This window comes from Arvicanthis niloticus, chromosome 13, assembly GCF_011762505.2.
Source record: "Arvicanthis niloticus isolate mArvNil1 chromosome 13, mArvNil1.pat.X, whole genome shotgun sequence".
NCBI classification, from domain to species: Eukaryota; Metazoa; Chordata; class Mammalia; order Rodentia; family Muridae; genus Arvicanthis; species Arvicanthis niloticus.
This window is the reverse complement of record NC_047670.1, coordinates 28,425,492-28,441,949: the sequence shown is the minus strand read 5'-3', so window position 1 is coordinate 28,441,949 and position 16,458 is coordinate 28,425,492. Positions and strand designations below refer to the sequence as shown.

At 34.4% G+C, this 16,458-nt stretch overlaps 1 long non-coding RNA gene across 1 annotated transcript; it reads right to left on the bottom strand.

The window, feature by feature from the left end:
* Positions 1-5,597: 5,597 nt before the first annotated feature.
* LOC143434205 (uncharacterized) lies at positions 5,598-15,569 on the bottom strand. Its single transcript, XR_013103546.1, has 3 exons — positions 15,329-15,569; positions 7,285-7,310; positions 5,598-6,045 (listed from the first exon to the last, which is right to left on the bottom strand). It is a non-coding gene; the product is annotated as an uncharacterized LOC143434205 (long non-coding RNA).
* Between the last annotated feature and the right edge of the window lie 889 nt (positions 15,570-16,458).

Below are 16,458 nucleotides of genomic sequence, written 5' to 3'. Positions count from 1 at the left end.
AAAATAGTGTTGAGTTTTCCATCTTGGCATCGGCGGTTGTTGTGTTGCTCATTTGTGCATTCCTAAGATTTCTTGCAATTTCTTTAAGACTTTCTGCCTGTAAGTTAAGTTTTCAATAAAGAAAGCTTGACTTCTATTATACACCATTTCTCTGACATTCTATTTTATCTTTTTTGTTTTATTTAGTCCTTGACTAGCTAGAAATTCTAGTACCATTGTTCCTGAACTTAGGGAATAAATGTTTTATCATTAACAATGATGTTTGATAGATGCTTTACATTGATTTAACATTTGCCTTATAAGAAGTCTCATGTTGCTAAAAGGCTTTACCCAGAAAATAATTTTTTTTTTTAATTTAAAAGCTGAGCATGGTGGTACATGATTTTAATCCAGGCACTCGGGATAAAGAGGAACACAGATCTCTATGAGTTCCAGACCAGTCTGGTCTACAAAGCAAGTACAGCCAAGGCTGTTACATAGAGAAACCCTGTCTCGAAAAAAAAAAGTAGAAAAAAAGAAAGGAAAAGAAAATTAGTGAATGTTTCTTCTTGCTGTTTGGTTTTGCCTTTAAAGACATACTTCCTTAACCCAGATGAGCCTTGAACTCCTGATCCTGCAGCCTTTACATTCTTAGTTCTGGGATTATGGTACTACACCAATTTATCTGGACACATATTGTATTGATTAATTTTCTTTTTCAAATTGCTTATCTCCATCTGAGAAGTCAGGCAATTTTTTTTAAATAAATCTGCTTCTGGTTGATTTCAAAACAGTGTTGATCTCAATAGGTAAAATTTTGTTGTAAAATTTTGTATTCAGGTTTATTAATTACATTAGGTCCTTCTTTCTTTCTCACAATACCTCTATCGGCTTTGGTTATCCAGTCATAACCTCAAATAATTAGCTTGAAAATGTTCTTTCAATTTATTTAAATTTCAAAATGATGCTTTTTATTTAGTATTGTAAGTTCTTTCAATGTTCCTTATAAACTTTGTATCCAATCGGACAATCTCCTACATTTTTACTGTATTTTATATGGTTGGTATTAGGTACTGCTGCTCCTTCCTCCTTTCCTCCCTCCCTCCCTCCCTCCTCTCCCTCCCTCCCTCCCTCCCTCCCTCCCTCCTTCTCTCCCTCCATCCTTCCCTCCCTCTCTTCCTTCCTTCCTTCCTTCCTTCCTTCCTTCCTTCCTTCCTTCCTTCCTTCCTTCCTTCCTCTCTTTCTTTTGTTCCCACTTGATTTCCTATTTCTCTGATTCCTTGCTTTGCTTAATATTGTTTGAATGGTTTTAAGTGCTGAAATGTCATGTGCTGACTTGCAATTCGTTGTATCACTCTCATACTTTTGAATGGATGTTCAAGTTAATAAAATGCATGAAGAGCTAGGGAAATGACTGAGCAGTTAAAAGCAGTAGTTGTGCAGGCCTGGCAGCATGAGCTGGATCCTCTGATCCTACCAGCTGCCAGGAGACATCCAGTTTCTGAAAACTGTCCTTCAACTCCCTCATAGGTGACACTTTTGCACATATCATCAGATACACATAATAGCAATAAACTAAAATAAATGTATCCAAAATATTAGCAATTCACTTACATTTAGTATTTTACCACTTTGGCAAAACACCAAGACCTTATTGAAAGCATAGATTGTATGAGTTGTAATATTTCATTTCTTCACAGTGAAGGGCCATCAAAGCTATGATTTTTCTTCAGTGTGCATGTGTGTGTGTGTGTGTGTGTGTGTGTGTGTGTGTGTGTGTGTGAATGTATCCTGCACAGGTGTGTGTATGCACACTCTCACATGTGTGAAGATGCTTGTCATGGGGTTGATGTTTGATTTCTTCCTCAGTGATTTGCCCCCTTATATATTGAGATGGTGAGACAGAGTATCTATCCACTTACATTCAGAACTTGCTCATTTAGGTGGTCCAAGCAGACAATTTGTTCAAGGGTTCAGTTTCTATCTGTTGAACACTGGGATCTAAGAAGACACCATTTCCACAGGTGATTACATGTGTGATTTGGATCCACACTCCGGTGTTTTCTTTTCTTTCAGTGGTGATACTTTCTTTTTAGAAAACAAAAGTGGTACATAGCTTATAGTATGAATTGAGATAATTACCACACCTTTGGCTTTACTTTGTTCCCAAACCTCATTTTTCCCCATAATGCCAATTTCCTTTATCCTAGCAAACGTCAATAGCATTTAAAACAACTGATTTGCACATGACACCTTTGTAGTTTCTTTACAGCAAAGAGTGCCTTTCTATCAACCTCATTCTGAAGGGCAGTTTCACAGGATGTAAGAGTCTGAGTTGATAGATATTGTCTTCCTGCTGTTTGATGATGTCAGTCCTGCCCTGACCCCCCATGTTTCTGCTTCAAAGTTATTTCCCTATGAAAGTGTGTTTCACAATTGATGTTAGTAACAGAAACATCTCCTGCACTTCCCCATGCTCCCTCTGTAGAGTGAGGCACACACATCCTTAGATCCCTGCTGCCATTTGTGATTTTTCTGCATACACCTTTCTCAGATGTCGATTTATAATGTCCAAACACTTAGCAGATTAAAAGGTTCTTATAACCTTGCTTCTGTTCTTCATTGCAAATGACTGATTAGAAGAAGGAGCTGCAAGCAGAGCAAGAGTCAATGATGCTTGCACAATTGCGGCTTCTTCTTGATAACTCGAAGTTTACAAATGTAATAACAGTCCACACAAGATAATATATGAAATAAATCTCACAAAGATTGCAAAAATCTGAGTGTCATTTGAATGCATGTGCACAGAGAATCCAGGGGAACAGGGAGCGCTTGCTTTAAAACTGAGTCTTCACAAATAACAGAAGCTACAGGCCATTTTGTCTCACGAGCTTGGCTGCCTAAACAGAATCTGTACAGGAAGGACAGCAATAGACAAGCTAAAATGGACAGGGAATGCTCACAGGACCTCAGGCCTAGAAAAAGGCCTAAAGTCACCTAAAGAACACCGACAATGGGAGAAATAGTGCTCCCCAAGGGAGGACCTCCAAGCTGGCTATTCAATGCTAAGTCCTCAGCTGTAAAATCATATACATAGAAGCAACATTATACAGAATGAGAAGGTTGTAGTTATATATTTTGGAACACACACAAAGAACAACAATTAAAGACAAAAAATGCATGAATTTAAAAGAGAGCAACATAGGGCACATGGGAGGTGTTTGGAGGAAGGAAAAGCTAAGGGAACATGATATAATTATTTTATAATATCAAAAAAAAGAAGTTACCCAAATACTAGTAACCTCCAGTGTCATTTTTTTGACAAAAAAATTAAATCAGTGCTAAAGTTGAGTTTCACTATTAAAGCATGTCAGATTTTGAAAAGCAAAACTTATAAACCCAATTGGGGTTCTAACTTGAATAAATTAGTGTATTTATTACTTACTGCACTGTCTACATCAGTGAAGTCAGATGAAATTTTGCAAGAATCAAAAAAAAAAAATGAATCTATTTGATTATGTGGAAACCAAACACAATGTACCCTCTTTAGCTATGGTGACTGTTTACCCTCCATAGTAAATACTAGAACTGAAAGAAACTATTAATGAGCATCATATTTCACTATCAATAATAATTTTCATCACTAAACTTCTTATTAGTACTCCATATTTCTAATAGAGATGTGTAATCCTTAGGAAACTTTCAGCACTTACACTTAGCGACATTTGGCTGAAAGAACAGAGGCCCATAGAAAGAAGTGGAGCTGGTTCTGTACCTCACAGTTAATGTGCACCAAAGATAAAATTTGAACTCCAAAATATCAGCCTCCAAAACTCAAGCATTTTACCTTACTGTAACTTCTTTGAGGAGATAAACACTATTAAATAAAAACACTGTGCTGAAAACAGAGAGAAGTCCTGTGGTAAACAGAACAAGCTCCTAACTGTATCTGATATTATTAGTATAGAGTACCTGTGCTTGTTTGCATAGGGATATTTTTAAATCAATTAAGAAAACACAGAGCCTGTCTAAGATACAGAACAATGAACTTCACTACATTTAGTTGTATGTGGAAATTACATATTTAAGCAGTAAGGTAAAAATTTAAATACCACACATATGAAATTTTAGCAGTGGAATATGTTACCCAAGTATCCAGGGCTCCTGACAGAGATGTAATTTACATACATTATTTTAATAATCCTCATAATTTTTCTGCTGGGAAGGTAAGTAGCAATTATTTCTCAGATTTCTCAGATAGTGAAACAAAAGCAAAAGGAAAGAAATCTTTACAAGTTCCTCTCAATAGATCTCAAGTTTTTATTTTTAACTTTGGGAACATTTTCTGTATCTGAAGACAATTATAACACAAAGAGTTTTCATTTTAAGTGGAAAAATAATGACTAACTCTAGGGAGGTATTCTGGGTTACCACAAAATTCAGAAGGAGACTATCAATGTGTGTGTTCGTTCTACAACTACAGAAAATATACAAGAATTATCTCAAGAATATGAATGACTACTCATCAAACAAATTATGTTAACCATAAGCAGGCCAGTTAAAATGCTGTGAAATTGTAGAGATAGAACCCCTACTTTTTTATGTTATGGTTTGTTTTGCTTTGCTTTGTTTTTAAGGCGACACCTGCTGTCTTGCCTGCCTCATGGTGAAAGATGCAATGCAAGAATATTCCTCAGCATGTTTGTTGTGGGACAGGGACTCATGGGATAGGGCTGAATGGGAAGAGAAGAAGGGTATGTGAAGGAAACTTCAGACTGTACGAGACAGAATGCAATGTGGAGCTGCAGCAGTTGTATTTGAAAACTTATCATATGGTTTTTATGAGTTTTCAAACAAACTAGGAGGATGAAACAAAATGGAAGCACGAGGAAATCTGATGCCCTCATGAGTCAGTTTCTGTTTGAAGGGCTGTGCCAAGTTGTGCTTTAATGCATCTGTGATGCGCAAGTGACAGCTTACGAGCTCTAATTCGTTGCAGAATTTTCCTATCTCTGGCTTAGTTAGGAATCAGATGTAAGCTCCTTGTCACAGAATAGCTAATGCTATAGCTTGATGGATGGAGGGTTATCCTGGTGCTTTTTACTTCAGTAAAATGTTGTCAAAGGGTTAAACTTTTGTTAGAGGAAAGCCACAGTTGCTTATGTGTGCATAACAGTAATGTAAATACAGGAAATAATTTAGCTTGATAAAAAGATAAATGTGGATACAATGTTAATCTATAGGTGCGAGGAATCCTTCATCACTACCTACAAGATGGTGGCACTTCAGATACAGTACTAGGCAAGAGTAGTTATCAGCTAATGCACATTAATTTCTAGTGGAAACTACAAGCATATATCAATAACACAAGAAACTTTAAAATTAAAAATGAGGTGAGGTCTATGCAGCTATCAACTTGAGAAAATAACAGGATTTGAGGAGTTTGGTCAAATACAACTCCCAGGAAAAGAAGAAACCTTGCAATGTCATTTAAGGATGGGTAGAAACCCACTAAACCATCATTTGAGCAAACACTGTTTATACGTATTCTTGGATATCACCTTAGTATATGTACAAAACAAACTGAAGTTCAACATGGCTAAAACAGAAACAGATAAGAGTGTTGAAGTCTACAATACTTTTGAATATACTTCCTATTAGGATATCCAGTAGAAAATTCTGTTTCCAGCTATAAGGGGTAAAACAAAGTTCTCCTACCTTTTACTGCACCCAGAGTGCCAGTTATAATAAAGAACAAACAGTAGCAAGTTGGTGGTCGGGAGGAACTGTCTTTCACTGCAGGTGGGTGAGAAGGTACGTGATCCAGACTAACTAGTCAATGCGGATGTTTTTTAATAAACAAAAATCCAATCTGTGTTGGTTTAAACAGGAACAGCACTCATAAACTCCTGTGTTTGAATGCTTGGCTCATAGTAAGTGACACTGTTAGCAGGTATGGCTTTGTTGAAGTAGGTTTGGCCTTATTGAAGGATGTGTCACTGTCCAGATGAACTATGAGGTCTCAGATGCTCAAGTTAGGCCTCCTGTGGCATTCATTTCTGCTGCCTGTGGATCAATATGTAGAATTCTCAGCTCCTTCTCCAGGACCATGTCTGCTTGCATGCCCCTATAATGATAATTTACTAAACCTCTGAAACTGCAAGCCAGCCCCAATTAAATGTTTTCCTTTATGAGAGTTGCTGTGGTCATGGTGTCTCTTCACAGCAATAAAAGCCCCAATTGAGACAGGACCCAACTATATTATTTTTAAATATTAAGTACACAGACTCTGAGTCAACAAGTCATAGAGAATCTAGTACTGCAGTGCTTAGGTTTTGTTTCTTTGTTTGTTTTGTTGTAAGAGATAGTTTGTTTTTATGGCACTATTCAGAGAGGCTAAGTTGTGGAAACGAACTTGATTATCTAAATCCATAGCAATGTATAAAGAAACTATAGTATATAGAATAAAATATTTCTCAATCATAAAAAAATGAAACCATTCTGTTTGTAAGCAAATAAAATGTAACTGAAGATCATTATATAAAATGAAATTAGCTAGGCTCAAAAGGGCACATGTTGTTTCTTTTTTTCTTTAATTTGTGTTTCCTGGAATTTAGGCAGATATATAAAATTATATATATATATATATATATATATATATATATATATATATACATATATATAATTATATGTATATAATTTATATATAAGTCATATATATACATGTATGTATATATATGTATATGTATATGTATATGTATATGACTTAAAGTAGAATGATACAATCTAGCATCACAGAAAGGAATATTGGGAGAGAGAGTGGCAAGAAAAAGGAGTGTACGGACTATGGAAGAATATACTCAATGTAGAATAGATACTTAAATAAACAATTATCAATAGTAATTAAACACACACACACGAATGAGTGAGAGTACGTAAACAACGTGGTCTCAGACATTGGCCAACAGTCAGCTTGGTATGGGAGCCTCCATTTACGAAAAGAAATAAACTAAGTAAGTGTGTTATTGCCATCCATCTTAGTGCATAGAAAGTTTCTAGGCTATGTGAGTCCAGGGAAGGTGAATCAGAGTGGAGCGCTCACTTGAATAGAGAGTTGATAAGCTAACTAGAGATGAGTACTGACAAAAAGAACAGGGAAAGCCGAACATTGACGTAGTCTGGGCAACATTTTCAGATCTAAATGAACTGCCTGAGTCAAGAAAAGAACAAGCCCTCTGGTAGGCAATGCAGAGCCCGGAATACTGTTGAAATAGCACAGAGAGAACAAAGTACTTACATACTTACAGGGCAATGTCTTCAGAATCTGTGAGCTGAAAATGACACATAAATGTGACTGAATGAACAAGCTTTCAGTTATCAAAAACAAAAACAAAAAAAAAACGTGTTGTCTGTTTTATTGATAAGAAAACACAATAATGGTAAGAAGTCATTTTGCAGTACACATTCAATGCAATCTCTATCGGAATTCCAAGTTTCTGTGGCTAGATAGGCCATAGACCCTAAGAGTGCATTCTGTTAAGTGCACATAGCATCAGCCAATGACTTACTGGTATACCCATAGATCAAAGCATTGCTCAATCATCCATTTCCTTAAAGTAGATGGCACTTAACAAGGAGACACTCAGAATAAGAGTCTGGAGTACACAGTCCTTAATGAGCCATGTATACCACGCTGCTTTCTTCAAAGTTTAGGGATATTTGAGGAAGGGGGAGTCAAAAGTGCCTAGGAGCCAGAGATGGTGGATAACATCAAGGAAACAGTATTCTCTGGTGAAAACAAGACTGTTACATATGAAGTCATGGTGAGTGTGACAGCATGCACTGGATCCATGCAAATTATAGCCAGACAAAAACCTAGTATAGGAACATGAAATCCTATCACTAACTGAAGAATTGTTGGTATTTAATAGCTTCTGGAAGAGTCTGTTTGGCTTTGTTTTGTTTGTTTGTTTGTATTTGTTATTATGTGGCACTTGCTAAAACCACCACGTTCTAGAGTGGGCTCTATTTCCAAGGGTAATTGAGCAACATAAATGAGAATACTTTAGGAGAAAAAAAAAAACTTAAAAAAAAAAAGGAAACTCGAAAGCTAGGGAGTTTCTTGGAGTTTTTACTGCCATGATAAAGACTAAGGCCATTAACAACCTGAGGCAGAAAGGGATTATTCCAGTTTACAGCTCTCCATATACACTTGCAGACTATCATGAAAGAAATCAAGCAAGGAACTCAAGAAGGTCAGGGACTTCTTGATTACAATGTAATTAAGAAAATACATTGTAGGTTTGCCGACAGGTCAGCCTTGTGGAGAAATTTTCTGTTGAGAGTCCCTCCTCTCAGATGACTCTAGCTTGTGTCAAGTTGACACATAAACCTAGTTAGCATAATTTGGTAGGGAGTGGCAGGTAATGAGAGGAGATATGGGAGGGGTTAGCTGAATATGCTCAAAATGCAGTATATGAAATTCTCAATTAATTAATAAAATATTATTTTAAAAATCTAGAAAAATTTTTACGCTGGTGACTTTAAAGATGATATGGCTTTAGAATTTATGTGAAGAAGATAAGGAAGTAGACAGGTGAGACACAATAATTCTAAAACAGGAGAAAAGACTAGAAAACTCATGATTCATATTTAATGACTATTATCTATCTACAGTAAGATTATGTGATATTAATAAAAAGACAGGCACAAAGACTAATAGAATAGAGTAGCACATGTGATCAATAAATAGACCCCCAAAAGTATAGTCGATTGAAATTCTATAGAACTTCAAACCATTTATAATGTATCAAAACCAACCTTTTCAACAGATAGTACTAGGATAAGAGAACAAATATTTTTAGAGAAAAGACTCTTATCATATTCTTTGTATAGTATATTAAAAACTCAAAATTATGAATTTAAATATAAACTTCAATACCCCCAAAATTCTAGATATATCAAAAATTATAGTCTGTAGGAAGAGAGATGACCCACTGTTCAAAAGGAATCAAAAAAGACAAAGTAAAACTATTTTGGATTCAGTAAAAAGTTAAAGCATAATAACAAAATGTACAGATTTTGATATATGAACAAAAGAATGCAACACTAAAGATTGGAACAGAAAAAAGTAAAAGTTCTCTAATCATTTATGGGTGATCCTATCTCAAGAAATGGGAAAAATATGAAGAAGTTAAAATAAGTGTTGAAAAGGGGGAAACATGAAAGAAAATATGCAATAGCTAAAATAAAAACCCATTTATAATAAAAAAATAAAGAAATCTTAGTATACAGAGAAAGGAAGAAAGAAAAGAAAGAAAGAAAGAAAAGAAGGAAGGAAAGAAAGAAAGAAAGAAAGAAAGAAAGAAAGAAAGAAAGGGAGACAGACAAAATGTAAGAAAGAGAAAAAGAGAAAAGAGGAAACAGAAATTTGTTGCTAGGGAAAGCAAAGTGACAGAGTTCTAGCTAGAGCAATCAGGAGTGAGAAAATGCACAAACTACCAGGGTAGAAATGAGAAAAGGAGTTGTTTCCACAAGCATTACAAATATAAATAAAAAAATAAACATAATTATTAAAAACATTGTGCAAATAAGTTCAACAACTTAAATGAAGTAAACTAGCTTCAGAGAAAACATACAACTGATAAGTAAACTGAATTTTTAAAGCTTTGCTACAAAAAAAAAAAAATCCCTGACTAGAATGGCTTAATAAATTGGTTTTATGAAATCTTTACCTAATCCTAAACTTTACGTTAGGGTTAGAATTTTACCAATACCAAATCTACAAACTCTTATAAAGGCTGACCAGAATTGTCCTGATTTTTTTCTGCTACCATACTAAATACTATGATCCAAAGCAAGGTAAGAGTTGGGGAATGATCAATTATTTGGCTTTCACTTCCATACCACAGTCCACGTGTCAATGAGCGAATTAAAACCAGGACCTGAAGGCAGGACCCTGGAGGCAGATTCTTATGCCAAAACTTTAGAAGGGCTCTGCTTCCTGGCTTGCTTTCTGTGGTTTGTTCATTTTCTTTTCTAATACAGACCAAAACAAGGTCCTAGAGGTGGCACTGCCCATAATGCGCTAGACTTGCTCACATCCATCATTAATCAAGAGAATGGCCCACACACATGCCAACAGAACACTCTGACACAGGCCATTCCTTAACTGAGATTTCCTCTTGCTGACTGACTCTGGTTTGTGTCAGCACAATTGACTCCTTGCCAACTCGACATACAAAGATATCACTATTGGATCACAATCTTTACTTCATTTTTTTTCTCCCCAAGGTTTCATGTTAATATCATAATATAATACACAGCCCAACTTTAGAAGATTCACAGTCTTAAAAAATATCCACTACTTAAAAGATTTAATATCTCATGATTGAGGGCTGCTGTTACATCCAAACAAGTTAAATACTTTTATTTCTATGGAGAACGATAAGGATGCAGTTAAAATCAGATCAAGTCAAATTAAAATGGGTGTAAAATGCTCAGTGTTGGATATTTGGGATTTAAATTCTTCTGGGCTTCAACGAACTTGAGCAGTCCCCCTCTCCAGCTCTGCCAGGTGCAATACTCAGCTCCTCTCATAGACTGAGGCTCCCCGGTTAATATCATAATATTGTCAACATCTGTAATTTCGAGAGGAAACATTGAGCTAATAGTAACCTGACATAAAAACAAAACAAAAAAAACTTTCATGAGAAAATTATAGATCATTATTCCATATGGACACGATTGTAAATGATTGTAATATTTTAGCAATTCAATGATTTTGAAATCAATTCCATATGAGTCCATCATGACCAAATTTGTTTTTTTCAAGAATACAAGGATGGTTTAATATTTTAAATCTCAAATAATGCAATATTAACCAATCAAAAAGAAAAAAAATATAATACATGACTATTTTAGTCTGGAGAAAAACTATTGAATAGAACTTAGAAGCTGATCATGGAAAAAAATAAGGCAAACTAGGAACTATCCTGACTAAAGGTTTCATTAAAGAGTCCTACAGTTAATATTGTACCAAAGAGATAATGACTATATTTTTTACACCTAAAAACAAAAATACAGAAATATCAAAATTTTCTACTTTTCTTTAGCATTGCACTAAAAGTCCAGCATAAAGGTCATCAGCACAAAGAAGAGGAAAGTAAACTGTCATTATTCTGACACTATGTGCTTTTCTATATGAAAAATCCTAAATCTCCTAAGCTAACTAAAACTGTTAAATCATCAATTCAATGAGTTTAAAATTTTGTATATGAAATCAACTGTATTTCTGTTATGATCGCAATAAAATATAGAAAGCAGAATATAAAAATATTATTCATCATTGCATCAATATATGAAATACTCAGAATCAAATTTGAATTAAATGAAACATCTGTGCACTGAATACTCCCTGACACTGATGAGAGTAATCCAAAACATAAACAATGAGATATTCTATAGTTGATTAAAAAACTCAGTTCACTATAAGGTAATTTTTTTCCCAAATAGGTCTGCAACTTCAAAGTGATTGTGATCAAACTCTCGGTGGGTGTTTTTGTAGAAGTTGGCAAGATGATTAAAAATTTATATGAAAGGGGAAATGTTCTGAAATACAACTTTGACCAAAATCAGTTTTAGGCCTTATAATATCTGACTTTACAACTTACTATAAAAGTCTAATAGTAAAAGCAAATTATTCTTGTTGTAAAGAAATGTATATAGAAGAACACAGCAAAAGTAAGCCATATATATATATATATATATATATATATATATATATATATATATACACACATATATATGAAGTTTCATATATATATATATATCCAAAATTATTTTAAAAATCAAAGATATTCAATAAAGCAATTCAATCAATTGACTGACTGAGATAGACATAAATATAGATATATAGATATTTACCTCCCACTATTTGCCAATAATATTTTGAAATTAATCACAGAGTTAAATATTATAATGAAACAATAAAATTTTAGAAGAAATATTATTGGCTGCTTTAGCAAATATATTAGCACACTCATGAGACAAATTGCAAATGAAAAAAATCATGTAGACTTTGATGTTCTACTAACACTGTATGAAAAGCTTGTGCAAGGGGTAGCCTGAGAAAATTCTTTTTAAGGGTGTATCAAACAGAGGATCTAAAGCTTAAAGTTAAATGTGGTAGCCCCCAACCACATGTCATCACTGAGCTTCTAAGATAAACTTTGCTGAAATTGTGATATGTCATAAGCAAAAAATATACACTAAACTTTAGAGATGTAATAAAAATCTAATGTTACATTGTTAAAGTTTATATTTATTACATGTTTAGATGAGAATATATGTATATAGTTGGCTAAATAAAATGTACTGATTGTATTAACTTTCACTTGCTTTTTCCGTGTCTTTTTCTGTGACTACTGATAAATTTAGTAATACACATATGATTTACATAACATTTCTATTCATCAAAGCTTATCTAGAAGTCATAAATAATACATATCATTAAATAATATGAAGTCAGATAACATACTAATAAAGAAGACAAAATAGTTTAATGCATACTTCAGCAAAGAAAATTACTTGGTAGTGAAGAACACATGGTGTGATATGGACCTGTGGACCACCTGTGAAATACAATACAATATTACAGTGCACTACCTCTGCTCAATCATTAAAAGATTTATCTAGAAGTGGTAATCATTAAAGTGCATGGAAAATGATATTTCATTTATTTCTGGTAGAAATTGAAAACCTCATAATTGCTTCAAATAATGAGGTCACTTTTCTGAGTGTGAAAATACTGTATACTTTTATAATAACACTCATCCTATTCTTGCTTTTAATCTGTTAGGAAGATGTTTACATAAATAATAATACATTAGTTTCATACACAACTGATTACTCACCAAGCCGAAGACAAGGTAAATGTCCACTCTCAGGCAAATAGATAGACAACATTTTATATAACTATAAAGTAGAATACTGTTCAATAACCAAAGGAACAAACTGCTGACAAATTCAACAGAAGCAACGACTCTCAAAAGTTACTCTGAGTAGAAAAAGACTGATAAAATTCATTACACATTAAATGAGTCTAATTATATGAATACTTAGAATAAGAAAATGGATCTAGTATGACTGAAATAGATCAATGCTTGAGTATACCAAATAGTAATAGATTCCAAAGGAACAATATAGGAAACTTCTCGGATGATGGCCAAGTTTATTGCTTGAATGGTGGTATATAAAAAAAAAAAAAAAAAAAAAAAAAAAAAAAAAAAAAAAAACCTATAAAGTGTCTATACTTAAGGACATTTAACAATGTTAATTTTATTTTGCTACTTCAAGAAAATTATAATCTGGTAAAAATAAAAAAATATCAAGCATCCTTTATGATACAGCTGTAAGTGCTTCCTTCTGTACTCCATATAAGAATAATTTAGAAAAAGAAGGGGTGGGGGGGTTGGACTTAATCAAAATCAGTTTCCCAAAGGTAATTGGATGACCCTAAGGTCTTATTCTTTGGCAGTGTTGAACTGAGTAGACTTTTTGAGTAAGTGATACAATGCATAAAGCAAACAGACAAATTGTGTGCACAACTGCACTATCAATGTAAAAGTCGACACAATTTCATTCACAAGTTAAAGAAGACAAGAGCCTGACTTCTCTGCTTCCTTCAGTTGTGTCCTTATAAAGTCTGGCCAGTGTGTTTGTACTCATAGCTCTGACTCTTAGAATGTAAACTTGACCACATAACTCATCTGAAAAATGGGAAATATCTAGTACTTCCTTCCTAGGACTGTTGTCAGCATTAAACAAAATAATAAAAAGTGATACTATTTAAAAAAAAAATGAGTCCTGTGTATGGGACATTGGATCAGTTTAGAACGGCTAGCTAATAGCCATATATAGCTAATGATAAATGATGATGTTGAGTGGAGAGGCAGAGGTCAGAGAAGCATTTTTGGCTTTATGTATTTTTCGACTTGATCTAGGAGTCAAAGGAATCTTATCAAGTCTTAAGTCAGTAGAAAAATGTAAACCATGGTCTAGCATAATCAGATATGGCATATATACAAATCTTTAAGGCATGAAGCCAAGATCTTAATCCTGTCACACTCTGGAAAACTAAGGCTGTCTAGTTGACTTAAACCAGGTTACAAAGAACAATGCCGACTAAGGATTTGGGTGTATGGGTAAATTGAATTATCATATGATTTTTGAGCAAGAATGCTATGTTATTAATACATTTTAAAATGACTGCATATCAGAGATTTGCTTTAAGGCATTATACACCATGTGTTTAAAGAACAAGAAGTTTAAAAAAAAAAAAAGATTAAGAATATAAAATGTTCCCACCATTCTCTTATAGAAATGCAGATCAGAGTCAATACAGATGTGGCAAAATAAATAAATAAATAAATAAATAAATAAATAAATAAATATAAAATGAAGGCTTGTTCCAAGACATCTGATGACTAGAAACAGAGAAGAAATAGTATGTTCAGATATAAATCCTAGTTCTTTGAGCACATGACACTTCTTTCCAGTCTAGCCCCTCACAATGATTGGTAGAACCCTATAAAATCAAGGACTAATCTTGATGACCTTCATTCATAGTCACCTAGCAAATATTTGGCAAGTAAGAGCAATGCCACAATTGCTCTACAGATAAGATAAGTAAATCAGGGAATAAAGACATGATAGAACAATGAAGTAAGACGCTTGGAAAGGTTAGTTCTCCTCCCATAAGCTCCACCATGGCTAATGTTCTTTTGTAGGGAACGTGTCTACAGGTAGACCGTACTCTGTTATTAATACCTAAACACCAATGTATTGACACTAAGTATTGTTTTTGTTGTTGTTGTTGATGTTGTTGTTTCGTTTTTGCTAGTGGCTTGGACAGTGGTTCTGCAGACATTGACTTCTCCAAACAAGTTGAGATATCTATATACACAGGCTGGGAATAAGCCTACAATAGATGGGGGTGACTGAGAAGAAAACAGGTAAGCCAATGGCATGAACCCTTCATGTTGGTAAACTGATCTCCACTGTTTCTGAGAACCCTGCCTTTCAACATGACATTTCACAGTATGAGAAGTTCATTTGTCAAGAGATCCAGATAGAATGTATGTTGTTTTAATCATTTCTTATTTTGACTTAAGACTTCCAAATGCTTACATTTTTGAGGAGTGGGCCACCCATTCTGGCTTTAAATATAGGAAGGTGGCCTTTTTATTTAAAGAAAATTAGAAATGACTCTATGCTTGGCACAGCATATAAGTTGTTTTATGATTATTTGTTTGCTGACATTTCTGGAGAAATCATTCAGCTATTTTACCTGTACAGTGTTGGCAAGTCAATCAATCCAGCACCAAATCATCGAGCAACTCCTTCCTCATCTTCTTCCATCGAAAGCCATTGTTTCTGTCTTCTTTCATTGAAGACTTTATTATGATTGCTACTAATGGACCATGCATTGATTTATGGTGAACATTCCTTTGCATCAAATATGTATCTCCATTTGAGACGTGTTGGCTCTTCTATATTTACGTTCATTTCAATCATGCATCTCAACCATCAGCCGGTACTGCTTGAAAGGGAAGGAAAGGTTCATTTTTGTTATTGTTGTGCAAATCAAAAATATAAAAATAAAAAAAAATCGAACTCTGAAATAAACACAGGCTCATTATACTCCATAAAACATTGACACCTGTTAACACCAGTAAACTACTTTCTCCTAGCGAATCAGTTATAATTTGTATTGTTTGTTTTTTAAATGGCTTAGGTAGGAGTAAGAACATTTTAGTGTGCTGGATTCAAGGTGACCCTGTTCTCATGCATCCTGTACGAGTTAACCTCTCAGAAGAGCAATTACCAATCATCCCCAAGGGTTCACTTCAAATGTCACCTTTCCCTTGGCTGGTCTTTGCCTTCTGAGGGATTCTTCTATTTAAATTTGAATGTCTTCGGCACTCACAGCTGAAGAGAAGCAGCCTAATTAAAAAGTTTGCCTTTTGAGGTGAAATCTCCTATCTTACGTATTTCATTGAGTCCTGTTAATTGAAAGCGAAATGTAAATACTTTGAGATAATACACTCCATTTCTTTTAGCATCTGCATCACATCCTTGGGTATAATGATAAACTATGCAGCTTTATAAGCTTATATTAATGTCTCAGCGAAGCAACAAATAGCATCTGCTGGCTATCGTTTTATCTTTTAAAAGTATCCCAGCATTCTGTGTTCTCTGAAGCTACAGCTGTACAGTGTAAATCGTTCCTCTTTCCTAACAAGCCAGGCTTTGACTGTGACACAAGAACATTTAGCAATTTGAAATCTTCCATTTAAAATCAATTATTTCTTCAGTTGTGCTTACTTGAGGCCAGGGACAGACAGACAGACAGACAGACAGACACACACACACACACACACACACACACACACACGCACACACGCGTGCGCGCACATA